The sequence below is a fragment of the Lepisma saccharinum genome, chromosome 21, assembly GCF_977018435.1.
Source record: "Lepisma saccharinum chromosome 21, izLepSacc3.1, whole genome shotgun sequence".
NCBI lineage: Eukaryota > Metazoa > Arthropoda > Insecta > Zygentoma > Lepismatidae > Lepisma > Lepisma saccharinum.
This window is the reverse complement of record NC_139249.1, coordinates 4,569,035-4,594,169: the sequence shown is the minus strand read 5'-3', so window position 1 is coordinate 4,594,169 and position 25,135 is coordinate 4,569,035. Positions and strand designations below refer to the sequence as shown.

Sequence of the window (25,135 nt, the reverse complement as noted above, 5' to 3'; positions counted from 1 at the left end):
CAAGCGTTTTCCTTGAAGTGGTACCTTTTGTCGCGGAGTAAATATTTTGAAGTTATAAGTGGACCCTTCAAAGGTAACTGTTTATCTGAGTGGTACGTTTCGTTGCGAAAACACAAGTGGTACGTTTTGTCGCTGGTACATTTTGTCGGGACACCAAAATAATAACTTAAATACACTATCTACCAAAAATAATTGGGCACATGTACAATATGGTTGTCTGGTGGTGCGCACCCTGTTAGAACCTCGTGGAGACACCTCTTGCTGCTATAACAGCAGCCACTCTGTCAGGCATGCTCTCGACTAGTTTGTGGAGGACGTCCATTGGAATGTGTCGCCATTCCTCTTGGACAATGGAATTTGGCCGCATCTCCCGAGACCTCACCCGTCAGTCCAATGCCTCACAAAGGTGTTCTATGAGATTGAGATGAGGACTCTGTGCAAGCCAGACCAATCGGTGAACATTGTTGTCGGCATACCACTGCATAGTAGCCTCCGAAACATGCCACCTAACATTGTCATCCTGGAAGCAACAGGGGTCCATTCCGTAAAAACGCCACAAGGTTGGAAGCATTTTATTGTCTAGTATTGTACAGTATGCCTGCGAGTTCATTGTGCCACGAACAACCACCAGTGGTCCCACTAAATTAGGGTGACCATCCGTACTGATTTTCGCAGTACAGTCCTTGTTTTTGATTGGCTGTCCTGCAGAATGCGAAGCTATGTATAAAATTAAGATATGTCCTTTCTTTCACACGTGTCCTGCGAAATGTCCTGATTTCTACTCAGGTCTCCGAAGTCCAAATATTTTAAGGCAAAAGCGATAGTGATGTTCACTGTGAATAATGTTCAGGTGAGTTTTCAATTGCAAACAGTGGAAGGTCTGAAATAACACGACATCTGCAAACGGCAAAACACAAATCTGCCGACGCTGCTGCTGCATCTTTCTACATTTTTTCGAAACAAGAATTTTGGGCCTAAGGAACTAAAATTGTAAGCAGAAGAAGCGTGTTTTGCATTTCATACAGTGCAACATAATCAATCATTTCGTTCTACAGATTGTAGTTCGAAACTTGTTAAGAAGTGCTTCGAACCACAATATGCTTGTGCAACAACAAAATGTGAAGCGATCGTGACAAATGTGATAAGCCCCTATGCAATTGCAGAGCTTCAGAAAGAGTTGGATCAGGTAAATTACATTACAGTTTACGCAGATTCGTCGAACCATAAAGCTACGAAATTGTTTCCTTCCTTTGAGCGGAGTGCACGTTAAAGTTCTGGATTTTCAATATCGGTGTGGTGAAACGTCCGATATTGTGTCTTTGTATATCCTGAAGACATTAAATGAATACAACATTGAAACTAAAGTTGTTGGATTATGTGCTGACAACACCAACTGCAACTTTGGAGGAGCAGCAAGAAAAGGTAAAAAAAAAAATGTTTACAGTATTGTTCAGGAATGCTTAAACAAACCAATTGTAGGTGTAGGTTGTTCTGCACATATAGTGAATAATTGTGTACAAACTGCGATGGACTGTTTACCGATTTGCATAGAAAGAGTGGTGCACAAAATATACTCATATATACAGTACGTGAACATGCTTTACGTGAATTTTGTGACTTCGTGGAGCTTCTTTCTTATAACAAAACTAGGTGGCTCTCTTTGTAGCCAGTCGTAGAGCGCATACTTAAACTCTATCCAGCATTGAAATCATACTTTCTATCACAGGACAAGTGTCCTACAATCATTAAAATGTTCTTTGAGGACCCCCTATCTGAAATATGGCTTTATTTTATCCATTCCAATGCAGCACTTTTTAATGACTTTGTTTACTTTCTAGAAGGTCAATATGTCTATGATAGAAGATTCTGCATTGATTGCAGAACTTAAACAAAAATTAGTTGACAGATATAACTGCCTTTTTTTGCCTCCTATAGTGCAGTCGAAACTGAAAAGTCTGGAGGAAAATGGGTTTGAAAATGGGTTTGTTTGTATGTCAAGTTTTAAGGAACATGTGCGTTCATTTTATTCAACTTGTATTTAATATATTAAGCAGTGGTCCTCTCCCTTTTCTGAAATGACTGTGTTGGATTGGGTAAAACTTGATTCGATGATCGAATGGGACAGGGTGCAAAATAGCGTACAATGTTTCAACAAAAGGTCAAGAAGGCAACTTAATGATTCATATCTCTTGGATGAAATTTCAAATGTAAGAGCGTATGCTACTCTTGAAAAACTGAAAGCATGGAACACTGCTCAAATGAGAGTAGATTTAAAATGGGTTGAGATATTAAAATATTTTCAGGAAAAATGTATTTCCTTTTATCAGGTATTTGATATTGTAGAGTTCAGTTTGTGCTTTCCAGCCACAAATGCACCCACTGAGAGAGTTTTCTCATTAATGAATAACATGAGGACTGCTGAGAAATCTCAATTGAAAACAAACTCTGAAACACCTAATAATAACTAAATATAATTTCAGTTGTACCTGTAATGAAAAAACATGATATGGATATGGGAAATACAAAGTTATTACATGCCATTCACTCGAAGCAAAAGTACAGAACCATTAAGGATGATACTTAAATATTGGTACATATGATTATGAAATATCTGTTAATTTGAAGTTATTGGAATTGTTTTAAAGACTTAAAGTGTATTGACATGTTCTCAACAAAATTTTGCTCACAACTGTAGTTTGTTTAATATGTCAAATTTTAAATACATTTAGTTTTCATTTTTGTTTTATGCCACTCATATATTTTGGGGATTCATCAATTAAAAGAATAATTATTTTTAAAACTTTTGTCCTTTATGTCTTTCCTTTTTTTAAGAAAGTTTGTCATGGTAGTGTGTGTACTGTTTTTTGCTGGTAAGGATCTGGTCACCCTACACTAAATGATACTAAATGATTCAAATTAGATACTAAATTAATCACCATCATAGGTGCCCAATTACGTTTTGGTAGATAGTGTACTTTTATAGTCTTGTACCTGAATTTTGGATATATTTGTAATGATAGTTTGGAAAATATCAGCAATCATGTTTATTTACAGTTTAATGATAATGACACTTTTCATGGTTTAACATGATTAGTAGTTTGTATATTTTTCTACATAAAATGTTTGTGTTGGAAGGAGGAGTCCATTTACTGCGAGGTAGGTTAGGTATCAAACTAACAAGTGGTATAAGTGAGAAGCACCGGTTCCGTTGCATGGCGTATATACAGCAGTGTTGCCGCTATTAAATTTCCAATCCACGTAAATATGTTGGGCAGGCTAAGTTTTTGTTTATTTAAGCATAAGTGAATAAGTTAGGCTATTATATATCTTGTATAGTCTTACGGCGGGCAACCTACATGCTGGCAAGGGAAGTTGGGAGCGGAGAATACACCGCACACCAACCAGACAACAGCGGTGGCGCCGAGAGTTACGACGTCGCGGGAGAAGGTGCTGTGCGAATCTGGTTCTACAAGCTGCTGCGTTTCTCATCGCGCTGGATTGGTCGCTTGCCCGCTCCCAACTTCCCTTCCCGGCATGTAGGCCGCTCGCCGTAAGACCAGACCAGAGCTGTCGCATGAATTTCCAAGTTGGTAAGGCTGTTGACCGGTTTCTCGGAATGACCGCCAGGAGCGGTGAAGTAGCAAAGGTATCGAGCGTTCATCCAATAAAGCGTGTTCGAACGTCAGGCGCTGATAAGCTATCTCTCATTCTGTGGCATATGTCATGGTGGATTCAAGTGCCGGAAGGGAAGGACAAACATGTGCAAATAAAAATCATATGCGCAGGGAACGTGAAACAATCAACCGGGACTGCAAGGACACGGCAATGGATCCGGTTTCAGCCGGATTTTTACACTTCCGTACACGGCCAAAGAAACGGCCGACTAAACAACATCCTGTAAATACGTTTTGGCGGATACTGGGCTCAAGCTAGTGTACGTTTGTTTTTCTGTTATTTAGCGTCTTTTCTGTCACTTTTGGTTAATCGCTACTATGAGGTTGAGTTATTATATGATAAATTTGAACATGACAAAACTTGGATTCGAACCCGGGCTGTTGTAGCGTGCTAAGCGTGTCGGCCCTAGTCTACTACGAGTTTTTAAAACTCTAATTGAGTCATCTGCGTAAGAATAATCTGGGGTTAATTCAGTTTTCTTTGAGAGATGTTTAAAAACTACTTTATTGTTAATATCAGTTTGCCCAACTGATTTCTTGCTGAAAAAGAATGTAAAAGATTTTGGTATTTTTCGAAAATACAAGAAAATTGTAAATCATTGTAAAAGTTCGGTAACTATGATGATGATATATAAACAACTATAGGGTTGACTTGGGAAAAAGTAAACAAATTTTCTGTATGATAGGAGAAAGCTCTGTAAACTCATGGGACACTCTCCTGGTTGCTGAAAGGCTGGTGGTTCAGAGGATGTCTGGGGAAATATCTTGCCGCGCTCTTCGGGGCGGCTTTGGTGTACCAAGGCAAATATTTCTAACACAGATTCTATGCATCACCAAAGGACCATAGTTCTTAACTGCGGTATAACTAATAGGTTTCGGTCTACAACTTATATCGGGTGAATTGGCTGTTTAAAGAAATTTATGTATATCGTCGAAAGCTTGAATAAAGCTCTAAAGAAGTATTTATAATAATATTTTATTTCAAATAACTCTAGGTAAAAACAAACAAATCCTACACCACAGACCACGTAGGAGCTTGGTGCTCCATACCCATCGATGTCCTTTAAGAAGTCCCCTCCAAACCCATCGATGCCCTTAGAGAAGTCCCCTCCAAACCCATCGATGCCCTTAGAGAAGTCCCCTCCAAACCCATCGATGCCCTTAGAGAAGTCCCCTCCAAACCCATCGATGCCCTTAGAGAAGTCCCCTCCAAACCCATCGATGCCCTTAGAGAAGTCCCCTCCAAACCCATCGATGCCCTTAGAGAAGTCCCCTCCAAACCCATCGATGCCCTTAGAGAAGTCCCCTCCAAACCCATCGATGCCCTTAGAGAAGTCCCCTCCAAACCCATCGATGCCCTTAGAGAAGTCCCCTCCAAACCCATCGATGCCCTTAGAGAAGTCCCCTCCAAACCCATCGATGCCCTTAGAGAAGTCCCCTCCAAACCCATCGATGCCCTTAGAGAAGTCCCCTCCAAACCCATCGATGCCCTTAGAGAAGTCCCCTCCAAATCCATCGATGCCCTTAGAGAAGTCCCCTCCAAACCCATCGATGCCCTTAGAGAAGTCCCCTCGAAACCCATCGATGCCCTTAGAGAAGTCCCCTCCAAACCCATCGATGCCCTTAGAGAAGTCCCCTCCAAACCCATCGATGCCCTTAGAGAAGTCCCCTCCAAACACATCGATGCCCTTAGAGAAGTCCCCTCCAAACACATCGATGCCCTTAGAGAAGTCCCCTCCAAACCCATCGATGCCCTTAGAGAAGTCCCCTCCAAACCCATCGATGCCCTTAGAGAAGTCCCCTCCAAACCCATCGATGCCCTTAGAGAAGTCCCCTCCAAACCCATCGATGCCCTTTGAGAAGTCCCCTCCATACCCATCGATGCCCTTTGAGAGGTCCCCTCCAAACCCATCGATGCTCTTTGAGAAGTCCCCTCCAAACCAGGCCCGTAGCTAGAACCGACCTCCAGGGGGGCTCACGAGATATCAGGGGGGGCTTTGTAAACCAAGTCAATTTTTCAAAAGTTTAATAGTATTAAATGAAGGTAAAATATCTGTGTCGAGGGTCATTAAGTTAATTTAAAATATAAAATTTAGAAATATCATGTACAAATACTAGTTTTTTTATCTCTCTTGAAGTGCTAATGACTGCTACTGACACCATCCCTTAATACACACTCCATACTAGTTTTGATAATACAGATATTTATATCATACATGTTAAAATGTACAATATTCACTTCAATCATAGTGCCTACCCTACATTCCACACCCGGCCAAAGCATTAAAACTTGGGATCTGTTCACATTTGACGCAGATGCAGAAGGAATGTGGATAATGACATCAAAGTCACAGATTTCTGTCAAACAAGAGGCTGCAACAGGGGTAGGGAAGGTACAGATAAAGAAGGCTCCCTATGAAAGAAGTTTCTAAAGTCTAGAGAATCTTCTAAATACTTGCCGCTGCTTAGACTTCTGCTCATAAACAAGATGAACGAAGTTGTGAACAAAATAATATATTCTGTCTACATTTTCACTGTTCACCTCAAACAAATTAGAATACAAAATAGTTTTACCTAATGTCCAGGGAGCTCGCGGAAATTCCTAGGGGAGGCTGGTGATCTTGTCAGGGGGGCTCAGCCCCCCTGGCCCCTGCCTGGCTACGGGCCTGCTCCAAACCCATCGATGCCCTTTGAGAAGTCCCCTCCAAACCCATCGATGCCCTTTGAGAAGTCCCCTCCAAACCCGTCGATGGCCTTTGAGAAGTCCCCTCCAAACCCGTCGATGGCCTTTGAGAAGTCCCCTCCAAACCCGTCGATGGCCTTTGAGAAGTCCCCTCCAAACCCATCGATGCCCTTTGAGAAGTCCCCTCCAAACCCGTCGAGGCCCTTTGAGAAGTCCCCTCCAAACCCGTCGATGCCCCTTGAGAAGTCCCCTCCAAACCCGTCGATGCCACTTGAGAAGTCACCTCCAAACCCGTCGATGTCCTTTCAGAAGTCCCCTCCAAACCCGTCGATGCCCCTTGAGAAGTCCCCTCCAAACCAGTCGATGCCCCTTGAGAAGTCCCCTCCAAACCCATCGATGCCCTTTGAGAAGTCCCCTCCATACCCATCGATGCCCTTTGAGAAGTCCCCTCCATACCCATCGATGCCCTTTGAGAAGTCCCCTCCATACCCATCGATGCCCTTTGAGAAGTCCCCTCCAAACCCATCGATGCCCTTTGAGAAGTCCCCTCCAAACCCATCGATGCCCTTTGAGAAGTCCCCTCCAAACCCATCGATGCCCTTTGAGAAGTCCCCTCCAAACCCATCGATGCCATTTGAGAAGTCCGTTAAGAGTTTGTATACGGACTGACCTAAAAGTCCCAAAGGCAGAAGTTGCGTGCCAGTAGTACTAACTACTCCACGGAGGTATGTGTTATCGGTTCGGAATTCCTCCCAACCCTCAATTTTTGCGCATCCTGATTGAAAGTACATGCTATTGGTTCAATCCGAATTCGGAGATATCACGTGCAAACAAGACGCGAAAAGAGACGCGATTGGTTGCGGCAATCTGTTTGATTTCGCCGAGGCAGGAGCTCTGCGGTTCCTCAATCCGTTAGGCGGAAATTACAGAAGTGGTTGGTCTGTTTACGCACGCTCTCTTTGTTGCCCACCGATAATTTATTCTAGCACAGATGAGGGCGATCTCTCGCTCAAATCGGAAGGTTGATGTTCGGCACGAAAAGGCAATAATCAGAGAGAAGTGCTTCGTGTCGCTGCATTCATCATTCATCCCCTTCTTTATTTAATCTGCCAGATGATGAAATAGAGAAAGTGGAGGGGTGTGTGGAAATTTGATCAGACAAGTACAGGCAAAGAAATTCGAGATCGATAGAGATGAGATCCTTTGAGGGTTGTAGTGACGATTGATTGATTGATTTGTTATGCTCGTATCTCGCCAAAGGCGTGATTCGAACCTAGGACCCCGGCGCCATAGCTCGATAGTCAAATCACTTCGCCAAGGGGTGCGGCTGAAGCGTGGGAAGTAGCTTGCTACAAGCACCTTCAGATGATCTTTAAACTCCGCTGGCACGGGAATCGACAGGAAATCAGTTGAAATAAAGTAAAGTCGGCTTTATGCAAAAAGTACCGTTAACGACAGTATGTAACTGCCTCAACGGCTTTAACGATCGGAAATTTGAATCCCCTTTAAATATATCGCGATAACAGATCTCGTCCCAGTTGTAAGCCGAAAGTTATAGAGTCAACAGCGGTTGTCTCAAGTTATAGATTGAATATCGGTGCTACTCTAGAGTTATAAGCGAGGAGTTGCGCTCCCTAAAGACGTCTCATTTCAGGACCGTGCCTTATCTACCAAATCAGCGGAGACGATCATCTCTACAGGAATCTACAGGTAAACGAACATCCTTTCTATTGCTATCATGACCCCGCCCTGTCCAGTCAATACAAGTGTTAAATATTGAATGTCGTTCGTGTTCTCTTTATTTCACAGGCGTGAGTCCCCTTACACATAAAATTTACATCTCGTAGAGGCGAGTTGCTTTAGGCTGGCACAGCCTAGATTCGATCCCTAACAACCCTGTATAAGCAGGATGCGAAATCCTGGGGGGATTTCCCCCCACCAATAATCTTGGCCTCAAAAATCCTTCCCCGCCAAAAAATTCCCGGGAGGGGGCAGAGGTCTTGTTATAATAAACAAAAGATAAGGAATTACTTTTAATTTCCAATATACAGGGAGTCCATAAAGTCCTGCACAACACTAAAACTCTATAACTTGAAAACTATTAAGTTTATTAACAAAATATTTTGTGTGTTTTCTTTTCCCGACACATGAAATGTGGTCTCATCTGGGAACAGAATCCGAGACAGAAGGTTACCATCACCTTGTAAACGTGTCAGCATTAACCCACAAAACAACATTCTCATGTCACAGTCTTCGTCTATCAGCTCGTGTACAAATTTTAACTTGTAGGGCCGGGCCTTCACCTTTTTGCGTACGATCTTGTGTAATGTTGACTTCGGTATTCCCAGTTCCAAGGATCTTCGTTTCAGCGATTTCATTGGACTCCGATGCACGCTGTCCTGCACTGACTGAATCACATCGTCACTCGATCCTGGCCTTCCACTGCGTGGCAAATCTGACACACTTCCCGTTGCCTTGAACTTTTCATTCCATCTCTTGATACTTGAATTTGCTGGGGGTTGTTTCCCATATGTTGTCTGGAACTTTCTCTGCACTGAAACACAAGATTTTTAACTCAGCAAACCACAGAACACACTGTGCCTTTTCCTGGATGGACGCCATCTTAAGTCACGTGATCATGTGATTACCAGTGCAAGCGTCAGTGAACAGTGTGGCCAGAACGAAACTTTAAACTTCCACCCTTCTCACCCAAAAAATGTGTATTGTTAAACGCAACAGCTAAAAAGTTATAGAGTTTTAGTTTTTTGCAGGACTTTATGGACTAAGAATAATATGGGAAACACGCACAAATTAGTGTGGTAGCGAGTATTGAATGCAAGAAAATAATAACTAAGAAATCTAATTAATAAATCAAAACAAAAGCTTACACATAATAAAACCATTTCAACTGTACCATAATTTATTAACATCTTTAACCAGTTACTAAAGGAATTAGTTCGCTGCCTTGCAATATCTGATATGTATAAAAGTAACAAATTAATTTACTTTATGTGGAGATTGCCATTGATTACGGCCCGTTTTGCCTTATCCCGTTTTCACCCCCACCAATACAATTTCGCGTGATTTATGTGACACTAACTTTCTAAGGCGAAACGGGACATCCCATTTCGCCTTATCCTGTTTCGCCTTGCACACAAACTTCTCTGAAAGGAGATAATTTGTACTGCAGTTAGTAAATAAAATAATAATTGAAAATAGTAAATATTTCAACTTTCCACTGCGTTAACCTAACCTAACCAAGGCGAAATGGGATGTCCCGTTTCGCCTTAGAAAGTTCGTGTCACATAAATCATTTGAAATTGTATTGGGGAGGTGAAAACGCAATAAGGCGAAACGGGAGGACACGAGGAAATTCTCCATAACTTATAGTTGGCTAGACGCTGGCAAGGTCATGTATGTCTTGCACTTGTTTTTTGTTTTTTAAATCTTATTGAATTTTATTTTCGGCAAGCGATCTGACAAGACGTACCATAGTAGCTAGGTGTGTTTTTTGTTACGTTGTGTTTTATATGGCCCGTAACTCATTTTCATATTACGTGGAACTACGTCTCTTGACAAAATAAAAATGTAGAAATTTTAATAATTTGGAATTTCAATAACCTAAAGGAGCCATTATTGCAATTTTTGACTGATTTTTCCCTTTTTGCATAAAGTACGTTCGTTACGTTTCTTTAACTAAACAATATTAATTTAAAATTGCTTTACAATAGATTTCTATAACGGGCCTCCCCGATGGCGCAGTGGTAGCGTAATCAAGGGGTCCCGGGTTCGATACCTGGTGGAGGCACATAGTGGTTCGGATCCCACTTTGAACTGTACATAAAGCGGACTTAAAAAACTCCAAATAAATCAATCAATAGATTTCTGTAAACATGTAGTTACGTGAAACGCGTCAGAAATTGTAAATAGCAAATCGGCTAGTTTACAGGTCAAAATCAAAACAGCGGTCTAACAAACCTCTCCATAGAAGTCATGTGATTGATTAACCCTTAAGTATATGAAAGTTGGTATAAAGAAATTCAAGAAGGAAGTTGCCCATGAGCGCTCGCTTCAAGATCTGGTCACTTCGCTTCAGCTCGCACTTGAGCGAAACTAACAGAATGCCTCCCCGAAAATTAAAACCGGTTGCTCGTCCAGAGTGAAAAGCTAAAACTTAAATTCTGTCTCAAAGGCTACAAACCCTTGTAAAGCTATATTCCTATCCTGTATACATGCAGCCAAGTGGTACAGATTTGTGTTTGCCACAGTCATTTATTTTTCTGTCGGGTTGGAACGGTACGACAAATTTAAACTTCATAGTAAGCTTCTTGTTTTGAACCAAATAGCTCTTCGTACTTCTAACAGATTCGTTGAACCAAATAGCTCTTCGTATTTCTAACAGATTCGTATTAGAATCGATGCGAGGTTTCCTCTTATTACTCAGTCCGGACTCCGAATTGAGTATTGACTAAAAAAAATTAGACTGTGTTTTGTAGTTGAGTAACTATGATTTTACGTGTTTCTTCTGTTACTTATTCAGTTATATTTACTTCTTTCTTTTTACCAAAAGATGTTAATATTGTGCTGCGCGACATCTGTAATCTAGAATAATAAGCGCAAGAAATATTTCTAATTGTGAATTTCATAATAATGTTATTTAGTTTTATTATATTTTGGGGGAAAAGGTCTTCTCAATTTTCTTAGTGCTATGTAATTTAGAGAGCGTAGTGGTTGCTCCCTGGTCTGTTTCATTTTGTGGTTTCTAGTTCACTGAGCGACGCGTTGATTGGTCGAGACCCAGTGATGTGCCGCAGACTATAAGTTTACGTCTACACGCAATCTACGCGTAGATTACATTGGGTTGTAGTTTACATAAACTATGTAGACAATCTAAAGTGCATTTTCAAGGTTTTATGAAAGGAAAGTGACATTTTCAACTATATCGTTTTCTAACGAAATGAAAAGAATCCTATTTATAAAAACAGTTCTCTTCCCTTCTATTATCAACTATGGAAGAAGATAAATAGTATCTATGCAACGAACTAGACGGGGCTAATAATACACTTTGTAATATAAATTAATATTATGCTCGTTTGCTCTGTCAACTACCGTACAGTGGGATCAATGAGTATTACCGTGCAAATTGTCCATCACCATGTTCGTGCACTTTATTTGACCCAATAAGAGCTTCAAGAATTAAAAGAGAATTCAAAAACAAGCTGTTGACAACTTCTGCACCAGCATACATAAAAATCCATCGCTTAAAAACACATAAAATGTAAGGGAAAAATTAATGAAAACAGTGATGGACAATTTGCACGGTAATACGGACAAAGCTTTCGTTCCACATATCGCACCCGATTGACCAAGTAAGTTTGACCTTGAACGGAAAAAAATACTCTTCTCCCTCAACGTACTGTAACTTAGCTGTATGTTTTTGAATTCAAGTCTCTTAACATGGCAACAGGGAAAATTCTAATTACGATATTTTTAAGTACAGTCATTCGTTGTGAATACTTTTTCCGGCAGTGAGAATACAGAAAATGCGGTATTTTTTTCCCCAACAGTTTTTCTAATGCTTTTATTTTTATATCACTTCTATAGCAATTATGTGCAAGGATACATATAAATTAAATTGATTTCGAAATTTCAACTATTCTCTCTCTCTGATTCATTAATGGGCTCTGAACGTTCATGCATTCTGATATTAATGGTTGATAACGTGATATCCTATTCATAATCGCCAGCGGGATTTCCGAAATCAATCACAAAGGGTAAAACGTGACGGATAACCAGGGAATGGGGGGGGGGGGGAGGATGCATGTGTGAGTTTGTGCGTGTCGTACAGAGTTGCAACTGAAGCGGAAGAAAATATTAATAAAAAAACCTTGTCGGTCGAACACTGTGATGTTTCGGCGGAAAATTCAACACAAAAGGCAGTGATCACTGGACGTGTTAACACCAGCGGCAATGCAGGGGTCCTTTAGTGGGAGTGGCTGGCAGGGGGAACACGTCCTGGGAATCTATGCAGCAAACGAACGAAAACAAGTCCTCTGCGCAAGTAGAGTGCCACACACATAAATTTGCCGTTGCGTAGATACCAATTTTCGTTTCGTCTCCGTCTCTCTTAGTATCACGTGTTCTACCCTGCTCGAAAACCTTCGCTATTGTTGCCATATTGTCATTCCATTCCTGGACACACTCGCGCAAACATCATTGAAAACAATTGAATAGCGCTCCAGCTCGCGGTTCCCACCGTTCGGCAGGGACGGTAATGTGGCAATATAGCACGGCGTAGTGCTTGCTTCTTTTATGCAGTGCATGTTCATTGGCTAGCTAGTAACTAGTGTTGCCAACTGTAATAATGAAGCACTATTTCTGTCACGGAAGGGGAAAGGCAGGTAAAGTGGCGGTGAGTTTTGTTGGATTGGAAGCACCATATTTTTATTTTATACTAAGTATTTGACCGGTTTGACGTTGTGTGCGTGTATTGCGTGTGTGTATGTAAAAGTGTGTGTTTGCTAATGAACGTTAAATTCCATAATGCCTCCAGTTCTGTCGAAGTTGAAATCAAAAACCTTGCATAGCCAAGCTCGGGAAATTCTAAGCAACGTGCACGCGTTCATGAAGGAGGAAGCCAGTCATGGTGTTAGCATCCCAATAAAGCATTTTGGCAAGAGAGCAGCGAACAGCAGCAACAAATTGTTCATATTTCATAAGTTTGAAATTATTCAAAGCAAAGATATCTGCAGTCACCGCGGGCATTTCGGATTCAGGACGAGATTGCAGGAATGCATCGATGTGAATGGTGCCCAGTTGGAGGTGTTGTGGCGATGAGGACGACAGACATGCAGTGTTGCCAGGTAAAATTTTCAAGATTGCTGTGAAGTACAAACTTTTGTTCACTGAAATGCCTTTGTTCGATTCAAAGTTATATAGCTCTTTTCCAGTCTTACGGCTGGCGTCCTACATGCTGGCAAGGGAAGTGGGGAGCGGAGAAGCGACCAATCCACCGCTGCTGTCTGGTTGGTCTGCTGCGTATTCCCCGCTCCCCACTTCCCTTGCCAGCTTGTAGAGCGCCCGCCGTAAGACTGGAAAAGAATTTAAATGTGGGAAGGACTTTTGACAAATCAGCCGAATTGTTACTTTGAGTAACAAGACATCTACCTGATTATTTATAAAGAGATAAAGTACCCCGTGTACTACACATCATGCCATGAGGAATATACAGGGGGAAGTGGGGATACGGCCCCACACATTCTTCGATCTAGGTCATTTTGGAGGTGGTGAGATCATCATCACGCTCCGGCCACCTTTACTCCCCCTCCCCAGGTACCCATTCATTTGAGGCTGGGTCATCCCCAGAGCAACTTTATGCGTGGACAATATCGGAAAAGTTCCAACCTTATATCACCCACCTCGGGAACCGAACTTCAGTCCTCCCGCGTATTACTCTCTCGCAATATCATCACGTACCAGGTTCAGCAGGGGAAAAGAGAATTCAAAATGCAGCGAATTATTCTGCCGGAACTTTCGCTAAAAGCGTGCATTAGGGGAGCAAACTCTGGCACACTGACAACAGCAGGGATTAACGAGTAACGTAGGCGGCAAAGCAATCACCCAATGAAGCTTTTGACTTGGGGCGCTTCAGATCGTTCGTTTGTTTAACGTCAAGGTCGTTCAACTGGCTAGAGACTATGCCCTTTGTAATATACCAGGTACAGCGTGTCCCAAAATGATTATCGGGGTTTCAAGTAGTTGCAAGAGACGAAGGTGAATGTTCACTACCCCTGAGCGCTTATCATTTGTTTGCCATCAGTCACAGCGGCGTAGGTGTATTAAGCCTGGTGTACATTGTTCGAGTAGACGGGAAAGTAGCTGGAGCGAGAAGGGTAAAGGTAGCTTTCAGCCCTCTCCCCTCCCCCTTCTTTCTTTCCCTGTCATACTCGGAACAGGGTAAGAAGGTCAAGATACCATCGAAATTTCTCTTTTCTTTTGCAATGTTGTGTAGGTTTCCTCGATTCCCTCACACGGTCTCAAATAGGGTAAAGCGAGCAACTCTCCTCGTGTAAACAACTGGGGAAAACACTGGAGCCAGTACTCGCTCCAGTAGTCAGGACCAGTGATGCCAACCATAGGGACTTTTCACTATATTTTACCCCCGTAGGGACAGATTTTGCCAAATGAGGGAAAACGTAGGGACTTTTTTTAATGTTGGAAAATAACATTTCATTGCGCAAAGGTGCAAAGCTTACTCGCCAGTCAGTTGCACTTTCTTCGCGCTCCGTTTCCCTTTGTGTATGATTATTGCGCAATAGGGGTGTGCGGGATCACGAAAAGTCGGGACCGGGAAAAAAAATTCCAGTCCCGATCCCGACTTTTCTTGATCCCGAGCAGTCGGGAAATACCGAATGGTAATTTTAAAAAGTCGTTATTTCTCGACGTTTTCTGATGTGCTAAGTGTCTGGAACTTATAGGAAAGTGTTAATTCTTATTCCAGAAATGCAAAAATAATCACTTGAGGTGAAAATGACATGTAGAATTCGAGATTTCCAGAGCTTCGAAAAATTTCGAACATTTCCAGTCCCGAAAATTTTCCGACATTGTCGGGAAGTTGCGAATTTTTTCCGTCCCGAATGTCGGGATTTAAAAACTTTCCCGTCCCGACCAAAAAAAATTCTGTTCCGCACACGTTGGCACATCTTGCATTGCAGTTGCAGACTGCAGAATTGTTAAATTCTTTGCTAGTGATAAAGTCTTTCCTTAAAGCACGTGAAGAGACTGCATGTGTTTTTTTTTAGTAGCTTTACTTGGAGTAGGGAAGGGATATTTTGACTACGTATGTAGGGACGTTGCCGAAAAGTGGTTGGCAACACTGGTCAGGACAGTCGAGTGGCTGTCCACGGAGGACAGTGGCTCGACCGAGTTGCTTCCTTTCCCATATATATTTTTTTTTACTCGCGCGTAAACTCCACAGACCAGTCTGTCAATGTAAACATTTTCTGAGGACAGTATAGTCTCTGTGTTGTGTGTGTCTATGGATTTTGTGTCGATTATAGGAACAAACAAAATAAACTACGGGCATATGAGGCTATAAGTGTAGGAGATGAGACGATGTTTTTGGCGTAGGAGAAGTAAAATTAAAAATAAAGAATTTACGTTTTACGTACAACCAAGAACGATTGAAGATAGAAACATCAAGGAAGTTAGTTGTCTTTCTAGACATGTCCTGGTGCATTATTGTATTAATTTCTCGTGAATAAAAGTGTGTAAACCGTTTCAGAACTTTTTCTTTTTATCGCCAACGACGTCGATGTGTTCATTCTGTCAAAAGAGCACCAAACAGCTGCAGCCACTATCCCACTTTGCTAGAGCAGACAGACCAGTAACTCTCTCGCTCACTCGACCAAGGTAATGCAGCCATTATGGACCATTTACAAGAGGGAAATTGTGAAGACATTCCACTAAGGCCATCCAACATTGGCATCGTGTGAATTACTATTTACTTTATCTTGTAAAGATTTCATAGTTAAGATAATACTTAAAAAACATAATACATATTCTTAATGTGTATTACTTCAGCTTGTGTTGATTAAATACACACACTGAATCAATGTGATTTGTTCATTTACCTATGCAGGTAAAATGGGAAGGGGCTGGCCACTTTACCCAACCTAGGCGGGCAAAGTGGCCACTTCGTACTTTAAAAAAAGTAACTTGTACATTTCTAAACAACAAGAATTAAAAATAATAAAATAGAAATTGGAAGTAAAGTTATTATACTTACTATTGGTCTATGTTTCTATAACTTTGCTGATTAAAAAGGTGTAAGAATTCATCAAACCTTAGAGTGGCCACTTTACCCTTCCTTTCCCTATAAGGGAAATTAAACTACTATGAAACCCGGATAATCATTTTGAGGTACTGTATGTGTGCGAGAGAGGTGAGAAGAAGACGGGAAGATTCTTGCTTGTTTTAAGCGTCGCTTTTCTGCCACTTTTTGGTGGATTTTTGGCGCCTCACCTTCTTTCCACTAATAAAACCTTGCCCATATTAGATATTTACTGTTTTAAAAAAAAATGATAAAGACTTATTTTTAAATATTTCAAGTAGCTATTACTATTAACGAATACGTTTTTTTGTAGGTATCCGTTTATTAAATACTTACACAATGATATCAATACAACAGGAATCTCTAAATTAAATTGATATATGAATTTGCAGCATTATGTCATTTAGCAGGAAATTCATTTTTCTCTGGAAGGATGCTAGTGGAGGGAGGTTATATTCAACTGTGCTTCTATTGTAATTAATAGCAAGGTTAAAACGACTTATTAAGCTTAACTTTGAGTACAAGTTCGCAAATTTTTACTTCATTGATTACTTCTTTATACGTTATTCTTTTAAGAATTGACTAAAGACTTTAACTTGCTGAAGGATGAAAACTATTTATATTTTACTGCCCATCTATTATCTATTTTTTGTACAGAGTATCCATCTTTTCTACGTCTTTCCATCGTATTTCTACTTTCACTAAATCCATATTTATCTTCCAATAACTTATTTATATTTATATACTATGTGCTGACATCTTTGTTTCATTTTTGAAACTATCCTCTTTCCATTTCGTGCTACCGTGAAAAATCTGGTTTGTGACAACTGTTTTTTTTTAAAGACAAATAGCCAGGCTTATATAATCAAAATTAAAGTATTGGTGCTACTCAACGAGGACACCCAACATTGGCGGCCTCTGGCATTCTGTGCTAACCGCTCTGACAGATGGAAAGATTGATTGATTGATTTGCTTTATTTTACTTCGCTTTCTGTGCCACTTTTGGCTAATTTGCGAAGATGATGATGAATGATGAAATTGATGAAGGCCCTTGTTGTTGCAGCCATAAACCTTCGGGTTTAAGAAGGCTAGATAGTTAGTTACTGTATATGTATATTTTGAGTTTTGGAGGCAATTGTTTTCCTTTTTTAAAATACGAGTACTAATACTAAGGAGTTATATATCGTTTTGTTTCTACAAACGATACATTCATTCCTATCTATTAAACACGAACTTCACTATAAGTTGATCTATGTAAATAATTACGTTTCAGAAACTCTTGTTTGCATCTTCAGTAGTTCGTATATTAATTCACGAGGTTCCTTATCAAAGGCTTTCTCTAAATTTACCAAGGCATTATGAATAATTTCCTTGCAAGCTTCACGTTTCTTGTGAGCGTTTTCTCCTCCCAAACAATTCAAACTTCAAGTATGTCAATATCTTGTTCTTAGCAGCGGGAGTTACAATACAAAGTCCAAACAATCAAAGCAACATTTTGCATAAGCTATAGAATTACCGCGTATGTTTATTCGTAACAACAATTTCGATTCGACATGTTTACATTTGTTTAGTGTTGCATCACATTTATGTTTGTTTTGGAGTGTTTTGGCTGTTTACAATTTCCTGATATAGTTGATCCTTTCGTAATGAAACAGCCTGAGTCATACTCATGTTTTTTTTTTAATTTTCTTCATTTGGACACAATAGTGAGCAGTATATACGAAGGTAGATAGCTGTTCAGGTGGTAAGATAGGGCTATTTTCGACAGGGTTGCCAGTAATTGCAGTCTTACAGGCCAACGAGGCTCAGGCGCCCTGACTCATAACCAGTATAATCTTCGTTTGACCGTGTGTGTGTTGGGGGGGGGGGGAGGGATACATTTTTCTTAAGATGGTGTTGCCCCTCAAAAACTCACACTTGAGTTTGACATTATATTCCTGTAACTCTTATAACAGGGTGTCTACACCAAAATAACAAATCCAAAATTCTTGACTTTTTTCCTTTTTTTTAACATTCATTCATTCATTTAATCGTCCCCTATTTAGGTACAGTTAGAAATTATGAAAATTTACATTGGTATGTACCTGTGCTGGGATTTATAAAATATTTGTACAAATATTCAATTTTACCAAATTCCAGTACAGGTAGCTCAATAACAATGTAAATTCACTATACTGTAAAAATAGGAAACATTATTGACCACAAGCATGATTTCTTGACCTACCTGTTCATTTCTTGACTTTGACATTCTTCACTGGTAGACACCCTGTATAATAATAATTAAATCACTGTCAACGAATATAATTATTCGATAGTACGTCGACATTCGCTTTCCACGGGGGAAGCGTTTCCCCCTTCCAGACAGCCATGATGTCATCCAAATAACAATAAAATTATTCAAATAAAGTGCACTTGTTGCGATCTACAGGGTGATCCAAAAGTTCCTTAACACCCCATGTAAAAAGTAAAGGAGTTAGGATGGATACAATTGGTCATGATAGAAACACGTTAGGCCTAGGGGGAACAATATTGGTGTGTTCCAACCGGACGGCCGCCATATTGAATTCAACTCATTTTTTTAAAAATGGGAAGGGGGTGATGTGATATAACAAATCAGGCTAGCATTTCACGAGGAATGCAATGGTGAAGGTTTTCCCGACGTATCTTTAACCAGTGAAAAGTTATGACTGCCACCACCTCCATTTTTTTATTTTTCAACTGAAAATGTTTATAAAAATTGAAAGTAAATTATATTTTCCCTACGGTACTCTCAATATTTCTATATTACTTTTGTTCATAAAACATAAATGTAATGCAAATTGGACTCAAAATGCACTAGGTGGGCCTATTAGGCGCCATCTTTGAATGTGTTATTCGAGACACTCATCCCAGTGAGTGTGTACAATTGGTTGGTAATTATGGTAATTTTTGTAATTATTATAATTAATGAACAACTACTCCTCTATAAACACAAAGCATTAATAAAAAACTATTTTGGTTTTAGTGAGTTTTAGCGAATGGTTACATATGTGTGCGACACTCATGCAATAATTGGTTCTATTTTTTATTAATGTTTGTAATTCTTGAAGTTGTTACATAACTGCACATATGTAATCAACGAAACAAAGTGGTTTCTTGAATTTTGATGATTGAAAATAGTGTGGTCTGTGAGCACCCCCCCATTCAAGTAAGTAAGTTTCTCGTACGGCATGGATAAGCTAGGGTTAAGTCGTAACAATGCGTAAATAAACCAACTCTAGAATTTGAATCATCATTAGTTTTTCAAAACAGGTAAATTTTCAAAGTGGAAAATTTTCCTCCACAGCGGCGGAACGTAAGAAAGCGTACGTCTGTACATTTTCTAAAAGCTACAATCTGACCAAAGTTCGTTCACTTATTCTACCAGCCAGTTGCTCTTCTTAGGCATGTCAAATATGCAGAATCAAGTGTAAAGAGAGTTCCTGAAGTTCTGCTCGCAGGTAAACAGGTTGTAATTTTGCTAAGATATAGGAAGTCGAATCTTGACGAATCGGCGTGGAGGAAGTCTCCACTGGTAGAGGAATAGGAGGAGGTAGAAGTGACACTCTTTGAATTGGCTGGGGATCGTGAACAGCGCTCTTCCATTTTGGTCTGCGAACAGTCAGAGTTACTGACTTAGCCTGCCAAGCAAGCCTTCAGGACAGGCTTACACTTCGTTCTATAACTTCATCATCAGAGTTCACGTTAGACAGGTAATTAGCCAACCCTTACCATGTCTGATTCAGGTTCGAAGGTTTTAAAATCCAAGTGTTAATTGTTTGTCATTTCTAGTTGTTGGTTAGTGTATCTTATTACTCTAGTACCTCTAGCTCCTTACCATCGAGCTCACAATGAGGAGCTAGTTGCTCTACCATCAAGGATGAATGATTGAGTGAGCTACATTCCCATTAAGATCCCTCATGATAGATACGAAGTTATAATGATGAAAATTATGAAGAATGAGAAATAACCGTGAGGGGTGAGGGGAAAGGGGAGGATCTCCCCCTCCTACTCCACACGCCAGTTCGAGGAAAGATTAGCAGAGCAAATAAAAGGAAATAAACTTACTTTTGAAGTGCTGAGAGGGGAAAAAGGCTCCCAGAAGATAAATCCTTTTCTCCACTCGCATAAGCTGCCTCATGCAGCGCGGGGTTACGCCAAACACCCAGTTAGACGCTGAGCACACAAATCACACTCGCGAACGGTAAACCCAACAAATCCGACCAACGCATCGCAGATATACGGATAAGCTTCAACAAACGTATCTTTTTTTATCGTTTCGAGCTTAGAATGGCTGTTCAGCGGAGAACGGCAAAATCCAGACACGATCCACGACGGATATTGATCACGAACTACCTCACCACGGCAAAAATGAACAAATCTTCAACACACACAATTGAAGAGTTTCTTATCTAAGCAATAATTCCTCTTCTTTCCGTGCCGTTTTGTCACTTCGGATTTTGCCATGCAATGTCGAAGATAAAAGGATTAATATCACTGGCATTATCTTATTGTCAGTCCAAAGTTTCCTAACAACGGTAGCTATGCCTTTTTAAAACGAGTACGCATCGGGTTGAAACACATAGTAATATTATAGGCAATTCCTATGTTGAGTGTGCAAAGAAAGCAGTGTGTGTCGAAATGAACTTGTGACAGTTGGAGAAGCATACAAACCATTTCCAAAAACTCAATATGCTGACCAAGGCAGAACTTATTTTATTTTAAAACATAAACTAAACGTTACGTTTCAACCTTGTAGCAATATCTTCAGACTCTGTACCAAATACAAATGCAATAAGGTACAAAACAGGAAGATATGTACGTATATTTACACACAAAAATCACTCCCCTCCAAACACAAGATTATTAGAAAGTTATTTATCTGGAACATTCCTTTCCAGGTGTTCCAGCAGGTGGCCTTCTCTTGTGAACTGTTATTTCACCTGAAAGTCGATTTGGATAAATATTTCCTTTTATCTGGAAAGTGGTTGGACTCCTTACCTCACGCTCTTTTTCCTTGTCCTTTCTTTCTTCATTCCCCTTCCTTCTTTTCTCCTCCTTCGCTCTTGTACCTTATATCATTTGTATTTGGTACAGAGTCTGAAGAAGACATTGCTTAAGGTTGAAACGTAAAGTTTAGTTTAGTTTTAAAATAAAATAAATTCTGCATTGGTCAGCATATTGAATTTTTGGTTATCATGGAAACAAGGCTTAATGGTGTTAATAAACCATTTGCTGAATTGAAGCCACAGAAACCATGGTCTCATCATGTCAGTGGTACAAGAAATGTAATTGCATTACTGGGCCAACTCAGTCTTTTTATCCCACTAGATATAACACAATTTTTGAGAATATTGCTTGAAAATAAAGTCTAATCTTCAGTAAACACGTATGCGAAATATTATTTTCAGAAGTGAAATATTATTTCTGTAGTAATCGTTTTAAAATGTGTGAAAACCTTTAAAGCGCTCTCCTGAAGATGTGCAAACATTGAGATACGACACTTTGTGATTAGGTTGACGGTATATGGTGCGTTACAGGGTAACTGGTAATGCCACCATTTTCATTTTTTGAACTTGCAATTATGAGATCGTTAGTGGATCTTTTTTATGTTATGAATTGTATGTATGCGTATTTCTGTACTGTTCTTCTTTTGAGGCGGGTGTGCCGCTGGACAGCCGACCAGCGGAAGATTCCTGTAACAGGTTAGTTCACTAGCGGGACCTATCGATAATAAGGGGACAGCTGTGGGCTCTCAGATTTTTGGCGGGGTGCTGCGATGTAAGGGATATCTTCTTCTCTAAAGGGAGCGGCTGGGAGAGCTTTCCTTTACTATGTGATTTTAACCTCCTTTCTTCTAATGCACACGCACACACACTGGATGTCTTCACACTATATCAATTACCAATCATACTAATACCCAGTAAAGAAGCAAAATATTGCAAAATTTGTTCCGGTCACCACAACGGGCAAATACAATAATACAAACTCAAAATTACTAAATGCAGCTATGTATAGAATCACCATCTATTCTATGTTCTTACTGTATATGTATTTTATGTATGAAAATTTAAAATAAGGACTATAAAAAGGAGGATAAAAACTGTTTAAATTCAGGAAACTGACGTCTTGGTTTATTTAAAGGTACCAGGACACTAAGCGAATACCCTCGAATGTATGTGGGAGGAGGCGGGCTTACTTCGGGGGTTCCCCCTTTTTATGTTCTTTTCCTTCTTGCTATTCATTTCAATAGTTTATTTTGTCACGTGCCAGTTCCGACGACACAATGAGAAATGCAAGAAAGAAATGTTTCCCGAGAGCGACGATAGATGGCAGCACGCTATATAAAGAAGAGCATAGCTAATTGTAGAAACTAGGAGAGGAGAAGAGCGATTATATATATTATAGTAAATAAAAAATATATATAAAGGAAGAGTATAAAAATTATAGAAGGAGTGAATGAAATGTTGTATATAGCCAATTAAAATAAATACAAGGTGTACAACTTTGCTTCCGCCGTTTTTCCCCAAAAATATGACGCTGGAATGAAAAACATTGCTTACCCAGGCATTATTCAAAGTATTGTCCATCGCTGGCCACTACTTTCTCCCATCTTTCGGGCAGCGTACGCAAGGTACATAGAGATTAGGTAAAGCCATCCGAAGATTGCCGATCTTGCACGAACGCGTGACGTCACCGGAGAAGCAGTGAGCTCGGCTGAAGCAGACGGCCCCTAGCATTTATATGGGAGATTCAGAGAGCGAAAGTATATTATTACTTTTAGGAGGAGGAAAATAATAATTGTCATCCTCAAAGATGGTATTGAGGCATCCTTTTAATCATTAGTAACATAATTGAAAACGCGCTACTTTGAAAAGGGGGCAAAGTACATGTGAAAAAATGTATTTTGAAAATCCATTTTCCTGAAACTTTCTGACCGATGCTCTACGAAGAAAGTTGCGTGTTCTCATTTAGAATTTTGTCATTTTACAAATCGTAATATAATTTTAACAAAAACGTGGCATGCTAAAGAAGAATTAAAGAGTTTTAAAAAATAATTGATTAATAGACTTAGTTTATTTTACTTCGCTTATCTGTCACATATGGCTAATCGCAAAGATGAGGATGCGTGACGATATGAAGAAATTGAAGAAAGGAAAGTAGACCCATGCCCGGGTGGGGATTCGAACCTGGGGACCCTTGGCATCGTAAAGTGTTGTGCTAACCACTTCGCCACGGAGGTCAGCATTACAACGAAATAAACAAAAAATGGCATTTATGTTTTAATATGCGAGAAACATTTGCGAGGAGGTTATTGAAGTAACAAATAATTATTACTAGACTTTGTAATGAAAATTATTAATATATCTGAAATATCGAGAGTTGACCTTGCAGTCTCTAAATGTAGTTTTAGGGTTACGCAAAACCTTTACTCAAAATTGCTAGTGTAAATTTATAAGCTATTAAAATTTAAAACTTATTCCTGTTCGAAAAAATAAACTGCAAAGTCAAATTAATATTTCGTAGAAATACATATATTTTTCTTTCATGAGGCCAAGAGAGTATTTGGATGGAACGGTGGCTTGGGAAGGCTATAGCCCCGGATCTCGATCTGCAAAGGGACTTCCAGTGGGAAAACATTGCTATGAAATAGTCCAGAAGAAGGGGCGAAATGATTTTTTTTAATGGCTCAAGAATACAAAGATATAAGTGGACATTTGACAAGTTTAGTCTAAAACTTACAACTGAAATCGTACGTATGTGTTGGGGGGGGGGGGTCCTACGTGAGGTAACACAGTGGAATATGATTCACAATACTAAAATTAAAATAAATATGTGGGAACAATAGAAATCAAAATATTTGTAACTAGTGACGGCGCAATAGTAAAGATGGAGGGGTAAATCATATTTTCCCGGGACAATCATGTTTATTATTCCGTTACATACGATACAAAAATGCATATTTTGGATAAAAGAGCATCCATTCATTCATTTATTAATTTTTATCTTTTTACTGGGGACATATAAGAGAGAGAGAGAGAGAGAGAGAGAGAGAGAGAGAGAGAGAAATTGTAGAACGAAAATAGGGGGCGTTCCTGCCCCCACCCCTGTAGTGTGGTCACTGCATATAGCTATGCTGGAGAAGAATGCACCAATTAATACGCTATTAAATAAAACAGATACTTTTAAAACTTTTAATCAAATTATTTGTGAACTATGATTTAAATTTAGAGAGAGCACATTTAATTTGGATGAGTTAACTTCTGAAACCTGCCATTTCCGAGCCTTCTTCCGGTGTAACTGCACTGCCCTTTGAGCCCTAGCTGCTGCGTTCAGGTGGCGGAACGAGCAGAATACTAATTAAAACAAATATGTGACAAATATATATATATATATAAAAACAACGTGTTGAAGCTATTGACGGCGCCAAAGAAAATACAGAAGAGAAACGTGGAGAGTGCAGTGATATTTTACGGGAAGCAGCAGGCACGTATCCAGGAAATCCTTTCGGGTCGGCGGCTGAACACCATTTTTTAAAGGGGTATCACAATTGTATGTTTAAGGGCAGTGGTGGCAATTGGGTTCCAAAATGTGGGGGGGTGGGGGGTGGACAAGGGTACAAGCATTAAGAGGCCATAGTGTGAAAGTGTGGAGGCAAAAGAATGGGGAGCAACTATCTCCTAAATCGTCGCCACTGTTTAAGGCTGTCATTTTAATCAGAACGTGAAATCGGGACATTTTCTACCACTCAACTCCTCTGTTTCCATGCATTAACATTGTGTGCCGGAACCATCTCAGTATGTGTGTTTGTCCATTTCTTCTCATCAGGCATCAAAACATCTATGTACCAGAAGTGTTTTTACGAAGGTGTTACACATGCACGGAATGCACAATCCACTCGACAACGCGAGATTCAAACTGTGTGCT

The 25,135-nt window shown here is 40.0% G+C and overlaps 1 protein-coding gene across 2 annotated transcripts in view; it reads right to left on the bottom strand.

Annotated features, from left to right (window-relative positions):
• LOC146004009 (alpha-1A adrenergic receptor-like) overlaps window positions 1-25,135 on the bottom strand; it is a 334,658-nt gene that overhangs the window by 263,496 nt on the left and 46,027 nt on the right. Inside the window, exon 1 of one of the 2 annotated variants that reach the window (XM_083142561.1) lies at window positions 20,276-20,497. The exons of the other annotated variant lie outside the window; for it this stretch is intronic. The gene's annotated coding sequence lies outside the window, so the exon portion shown is untranslated. Of the gene's footprint in view, window positions 1-20,275; window positions 20,498-25,135 lie in introns of those variants that run through there. 2 annotated transcript variants of the gene reach the window in all.